We start from the raw sequence: 7,047 nt of genomic DNA on the forward strand, positions 1-7,047 counted from the left end.
AGGATCTGGGGAGTTTGTCTAGGTGCACACTTCCTTGCTGTAGCTGTGTTACCTGTTACCCGCTTCTCTGAGCCCCAGTTTTGTCCTCTAGAAAAAAGACATCGATTGCTACCTTAGCAGGTTGCCACCTTAATCCTGTGAAGACTAATTAGGGGAATCCTACAATTAATAGCTGGCCTTAAGAGATATCAATGAATAGCTGGCCTTAAGAGATACTGGGCTGCTCGGCGCGACCCAGCTCGCTCGGATCTGCTTGAGAGAATCCACCGCCATCCGCCACCATGGTGAACTTCACAGTAGACCAGATCCGGGCCATCATGGACAAGAAGGCCAACGTCCGGAACATGTCTGTCATCGCCCACGTGGACCATGGCAAGTCCACTCTGACAGACTCCCTGGTGTGTAAGGCGGGTATCATCGCCTCTGCCCGGGCTGGGGAGACCCGCTTCACTGACACCCGGAAGGACGAGCAGGAGCGTTGCATCACCATCAAGTCAACGGCCATCTCCCTTTTCTACGAGCTTTCAGAGAACGACTTGAATTTCATCAAGCAGAGCAAGGATGGCTCTGGCTTCCTCATCAACCTCATTGATTCCCCTGGGCACGTCGACTTTTCCTCAGAGGTGACAGCCGCACTCCGTGTCACTGACGGTGCCTTGGTGGTGGTGGACTGTGTGTCTGGTGTGTGTGTGCAGACAGAGACGGTGCTGCGCCAGGCCATCGCTGAGCACATCAAGCCAGTGCTGATGATGAACAAGATGGACCGGGCCCTGCTTGAGCTGCAGCTGGAGCCTGAGGAGCTCTACCAAACCTTCCAGCGTATCGTGGAGAATGTCAACGTCATTATCTCTACCTACGGCGAGGGCGAGAGCGGCCCCATGGGCAACATCATGACTGACCCCGTCCTTGGTACTGTTGGCTTTGGATCTGGTCTCCATGGTTGGGCCTTTACCCTGAAGCAGTTTGCAGAGATGTATGTGGCCAAGTTTGCCGCCAAGGGCGAGGGACAGCTAGGGCCTGCTGAGCGGGCCAAGAAGGTGGAGGACATGATGAAAAAGCTGTGGGGAGACCGGTGCTTTGATCCAGCCACTGGCAAGTTCAGCAAGTCAGCCAATAGCCCTGATGGCAAGAAGCTGCCACGGACGTTCTGCCAGCTCATCCTGGACCCAGTCTTCAAGGTGTTTGATGCAATCATGAACTTCAAGAAAGAGGAGACGGCAAAACTAATTGAAAAACTGGACATCAAGTTGGACAGTGAAGATAAGGACAAGGAGGGCAAACCACTTCTGAAGGCTGTGATGCGCCGCTGGCTGCCTGCTGGGGACGCCCTGCTGCAGATGATCACCATCCACCTGCCTTCCCCTGTGACAGCCCAGAAGTACCGCTGTGAGCTCCTGTATGAGGGTCCCCCAGACGATGAGGCAGCCATGGGCATTAAAAGCTGTGATCCCAAAGGCCCTCTCATGATGGACATTTCCAAAATGGTGCCGACCTCTGACAAAGGTCGGTTCTATGCCTTCGGCCGGGTCTTCTCAGGGCTGGTGTCTACTGGCCTGAAGGTCCGCATCATGGGACCCAACTATACTCCTGGGAAGAAGGAGGACCTGTACCTGAAGCCGATCCAGAGGACAATCCTGATGATGGGCCGTTACGTGGAGCCCATCGAGGATGTGCCTTGTGGCAACACTGTGGGTCTGGTGGGCGTGGACCAGTTCCTGGTGAAGACTGGCACCATCACCACCTTCGAGCATGCCCACAACATACGGGTGATGAAGTTCAGCGTGAGCCCTGTTGTCAGGGTCGCTGTGGAGGCCAAGAACCCGGCCGACCTGCCCAAGCTGGTGGAAGGTCTGAAGCGGCTGGCCAAGTCGGACCCCATGGTGCAGTGCATCATCGAGGAGTCCGGGGAGCACATTATCGCGGGGGCTGGGGAGCTGCACTTGGAGATCTGCCTCAAGGACCTGGAGGAGGATCCTGCTTGCATCCCCATCAAGAAATCTGACCCAGTTGTCTCGTACCGGGAGACTGTCAGTGAGGAGTCGAACGTGCTCTGCCTGTCCAAGTCCCCCAACAAGCACAATAGGCTTTACATGAAGGCGCGGCCCTTCCCTGATGGCCGGGCTGAGGACATCGACAAGGGCGAGGTGTCCGCACGCCAGGAGCTCAAGCAGCGGGCCCGCTACCTGGCTGAGAAGTACGAGTGGGACGTGGCTGAGGCCCGTAAGATCTGGTGCTTCGGCCCTGATGGCACGGGCCCCAACATCCTCACGGACATCACCAAGGGTGTACAGTACCTCAGCGAAATCAAGGACAGTGTGGTGGCTGGCTTCCAGTGGGCCACCAAGGAGGGGGCGCTGTGCGAGGAGAATATGCGGGGCATGCGCTTTGACGTCCATGATGTGACGCTTGCACGCTGATGCCATCCACCGTGGGGGTGGCCAGATCATCCCCACAGCTTGGCGCTGCCTGTATGCCAGTGTGCTGACTGCCCAGCCCCGGCTCATGGAGCCCATCTATCTTGTGGAGATCCAGTGTCCGGAACAAGTGGTTGGTGGTATCTACGGTGTCCTGAACAGAAAGCGGGACCACGTCTTTGAGGAGACCCAGGTGGCCGGCACTCCCATGTTTGTTGTGAAGGCCTACCTCCCTGTCAATGAGTCCTTTGGCTTCACCGCTGACCTGAGGTCCAACACGGGTGGCCAGGCCTTCCCCCAGTGTGTGTTCGACCACTGGCAGATCCTGCCCGGTGACCCCTTTGACAACACCAGCCGCCCCAGTCAGGTGGTGGCGGAGACACGCAAGCGCAAAGGCCTGAAGGAAGGGATCCCAGCCTTGGACAACTTCCTGGACAAGTTGTAGGCGGCCTCTGCTTAGCCTGCCACTGGGTGGGACTTGGCGCGGCCCCTGCGCCCAGGGACAAGTGACCACAGCAACAAGCCCCCACATTCTCCACAACACCTCGAGGCTGTCCAGACCCAGTAATGCTCTGCCTGACAGGTTTCTGGGGCCCACTTCGTGCCATCACTCAACATGAACACTTGATGCTGTTTCTTTCGATATTTCTTTCCAGATTTTAGGGGCAACAAGTGCCCTCGGAGCAGGGACTTATCTGGCCGGTGGGAATGGGGGAGGGGATGGGACAACCAATACTTTTTTGTTGAGAGGGAAACTTAATGTCAAGAAGTTAAAAATAAACGCATTAAGAGGTTTATTTGGGTAAATGGCCCCTAGTGGATTTTCCTCCAGAAGGGGCAAGAAACAAGCGGGTAGATGTTCTCTTTGGACAGAAGCTAGAAGGCAGGAAACCCCGCCTGCACAGTGTCACTGAGCACCTCCAGCTGTATTAGTGCCATTGGAATAATAAACTCAACATGGTGGGAAAAAAAAAAAAGAAAAAAAGAGAGAGATACTGGGCTTCCCTGATAGCTCAGCTGGTAAAGAATCCTCTTGCCATGCAGGAGTCCCAGGTCTGATTCCTGGGTTGGGAATCCTGATCCACTGCAGAAGGGACAGGCTACCCACTCCAGTAGTCATGGGCTTCTCTTGCGGCTCAGCTGGTAAAGAATCTGCCTGCAATGCAGGAGACCTGGGTTCAATCCCTGGACTGGGAAGATCCCCTGGAGAAGGGAAAGGCTACCCACTCCAGTATTCTGGCCTGGAGAATTCCATGAACTGTATAGCCTATGGGGTCGCAAGAATCATACACGAATGAGGGACTTTCACTTCATTTTCAAGAGATACGACCTGAATCCAGATTAAACTGGCGTCTCCAAGTGTCATCTGGCATTTCTTCCCTGAAGCCAGCCAAAACCCACACAGCTGCATTTCCAGGGTCTCCACTTAGCCAGCTGGACAGAAAACCCAACATGGTTCAAACAAGCTGACAGGCAAGCAGGAGAGGACTCACAGGCAGACCGCTTCCCTCCGGTTTCAGGTGGAGCTCCGGGACCACAGCAGGAACCGGCGCTCTCAACCCCTGGGCTCAGCAACGGCCTCATTCTCAGGCCAGCAGCTCTGCCCTCATGGGCTCAGGAAGGTCACCAACTGCCCCAGGCTGACCTCACGCCCCTCCCACTGCTGGAGCCTGACCTCACCCAGCCCCACCCCTTCTGGCAGAAGGCGAGCTCCTCTTCCCTTGCTTCCAGCGAGAGGCCCGGCCCTGGGCCCCGATTGGTCACCGCACCAGTCCTGAGCCAATCACAGTGGCCAGGAGGGATAGAACACACCGATCGGCCAGGTTCAGGTCATGTGACCATACTCTCCAGGACACGGGTGAGTTGCTCCCCCTGTGTCAGCGGTGGAGACAGTGCGATGCCCAAGAGCAGGGCTGAGAGTCCAGTCACTGTGTCCGTGTGCTCAGTGTCCTGGGACGTGCCTGCGCATTCTCTCTACACACCACTTTGTCCTCTGCAGGCAAAATATTCATGACACACCTCTTTCCTTCCGAAGCGCTGTTTCACGCACCCACATTCAAGGGAGCAGGGCCTTCTGTTTGAAGATAGGTTATGAGATCCTCTCTTGACCTCTGGGCTTGGTACTTGTATCATGTTAGAATAATTTATTCGGTCTAAAAACCCCCACAAGCACCACCACATGCAGCTTTGCGTATTCAGGATTCTTAGCTGTTCTGAGTTGAGGGCATGGCCCACGGGCCTCCCAAAGGGAATGAATTTTGTCCAAGGAAGCACCTGAGAGGCTGAATCACTGAATCACTTTGCTATACACCTTAAACAAACTAATTATTGTAAATTAACAATACCTGAACTTAAAAGATATTCCTTCATCCAAAATTGTTCAAAATTCTGTAAAGTTTTTCTTTCAGTCGTTGGTTCTTCAGTTCAATTCAGTTCAGTTCATTTCAGTTCATTTCAGTTCAGTCGCTCAGTCGTGTCCAACTCTGCGACCCCATGAACTGCAGCACGCCAGGCCTCCCTGTCCATCACCATCTCCCGGAGTTCACTCAAACTCACATCCATCTAGTCAGTGATGCCATCCAGCCATCTCATCCTCCGTCGTCCCCTTCTCCTCCTGCCCCCAATCCCTCCCACTATAAGGGTCTTTTCCAAAGAATCAACTCTTTGCATGAGGTGGCCAAAATACTGGAGCTTCAGCTTTAGCATCATTCCTTCCAAAGAACACCCAGGGCTGATCTCCTTTGGAATGGACTAGTTGGATCTCCTTGCAGTCCAAGGGACTCTCAAGAGTCTTCTCCAACACCACAGTTCAAAAGCATCAATTCTTCAGTGCTCAGCTTTCTTTACAGTCCAACTCTCTCACCCATACATGACTACTGGAAAAGCCATAGCCTTGACTAGACCGACCTTTGTTGGCTAAGTAATGTCTCTGCTTTTGAATATGATATCTACGTTGCTCATAAATTTTCTTCCAGGGAGTAAGCGTCTTTTAATTTCATGGCTGCAGTCAACATCTGCAGTGATTTTGGAACCCGAAAAATTAAGTCTGAAAGTGTTTCCCCATCTATTTCCCATGAAGTGATGGGACAAGATGCCATGATCTTTGTTTTCTGAATGTTGAGCTTTAAGCCAACTTTTTCACTCTCCTCTTTCACTTTCATCAAGAGGCTTTCTAGTTCCTCTTCACTTTCTGCCATAAGGGTGGTGTCATCTGCATATCTGAGGTTATGATATTTCTCCCAGCAATCTTGATTCCAGCTTGTGCTTCTTCCAGCCCAGCGTTTCTCATGATGTACTCTGCATAGAAGTCAAATAAGCAGGGTGTCAATATACAGCCTTGACGTTCTCCTTTTCCTATTTGGAACCAGTGTGTTGTCCCTGTCCAGTCTGTTGCTTCCTGACCTGCATATAAGTTTCTCAAGAGGCAGGTCAGGTGGTCTGGGATTCTCATCTCTTGAAGAATTTTCCATGGTTTATTCTGGTCCACACAGTCAAAGGCTTTGGCATAGTCAATAAAGCAGAAATAGATGGGTTATTTTGGAACTCTTCTTTTTTGAAGATTCAGCAGATGTTGGCAATTTGATCTCTGGTTCCTCTGCCTTTTCTAAAACCAACTTGAACATCTGAAAGTTCACGGTTCACGTAGTGCTGAAGCCTGGTTTGGAGAATTTTGAGCATTGCTTAAGTTGTGTGTGAGATGAGTGCAATTGTGTGGTACTTTGAGCATTCTTTTCCTTGCCTTTCTTTGGGACTGGAATGAAAACTAACCTTTTCCAGTCCTGTGGCCACTGCTGAGTTTTCCAAATTTGCTGGCAAATTGAGTGCAGCACTTTCACAGCATTGTCTTTCAGGATTTGAGATAGCTCAACTGGAATTCCATCGCCTCCACTAGCTTTGTTCATAATGATGCTTTCTAAGGCCCACTTGACTTCATTCCAGGATGTTTGGCTCTAGGTGAGTGATCACACCATCGTGATTATCTTGGTCGTGAAGCTCTTTTTTGTACACTTCTTCTGTGTATTCCTGCCACCTCTTCTTAATATCTTCTGCTTCTGTTAGGTCCATACAATTTCTGTCGTTTTTCGAGCCCATCTTTGCATGAAATATTCCCTTGGTGTCTCTAATTTTTTTGAAGAGATCTCTAGTCTTTCCCATTCTGTTGTTTTCCTCTATTTCTTTGCATTGATCACTGAGGAAGACTTTCTTATCTCTTTTTGCTATTCTTTGGAACTCTGCATTCAGATGCTTATATCTTTCCTTTTCTCCTTTGCTTTTCACTTCTCTTCTTTTCACAGCTATTTCTAAGTCCTCCCCAGACAGCCATTTTGCTTTTTTGCACTTCTTTTCCACGGGGATGGTCTTGAGCCCTGTCTCCTGTACAATGTCACGAACCTCAGTCCAGAGTTCATCAGGCACTCTATCTATCAGATCTAGTCCCTTAAATCTATTTGGTTGTTAGTATGTTTCTAATTGGTTTGGTGGTGTTTTGTGAGGTAGGGATCCAACTTACTTTCCCATATGGATACCAAATTGCCCCAATGGGATGATTCTTTTCTCCTTTCTCCTGGAAATGTCCTTTCTGGGTTTGCATACTAAAAAGCTTTTTTAAAAATGCCAAGTATCAAGCGCTTCA

At 51.1% G+C, this 7,047-nt stretch overlaps 1 pseudogene; it reads left to right on the forward strand.

The window, feature by feature from the left end:
• Positions 1-229: 229 nt before the first annotated feature.
• On the forward strand, positions 230-3,158 carry LOC128066828 (elongation factor 2-like; annotated as a pseudogene).
• Positions 3,159-7,047: the final 3,889 nt, after the last annotated feature.

Source organism: Budorcas taxicolor, chromosome 21 (genome assembly GCF_023091745.1).
Source record: "Budorcas taxicolor isolate Tak-1 chromosome 21, Takin1.1, whole genome shotgun sequence".
Classification (NCBI taxonomy): domain Eukaryota; kingdom Metazoa; phylum Chordata; class Mammalia; order Artiodactyla; family Bovidae; genus Budorcas; species Budorcas taxicolor.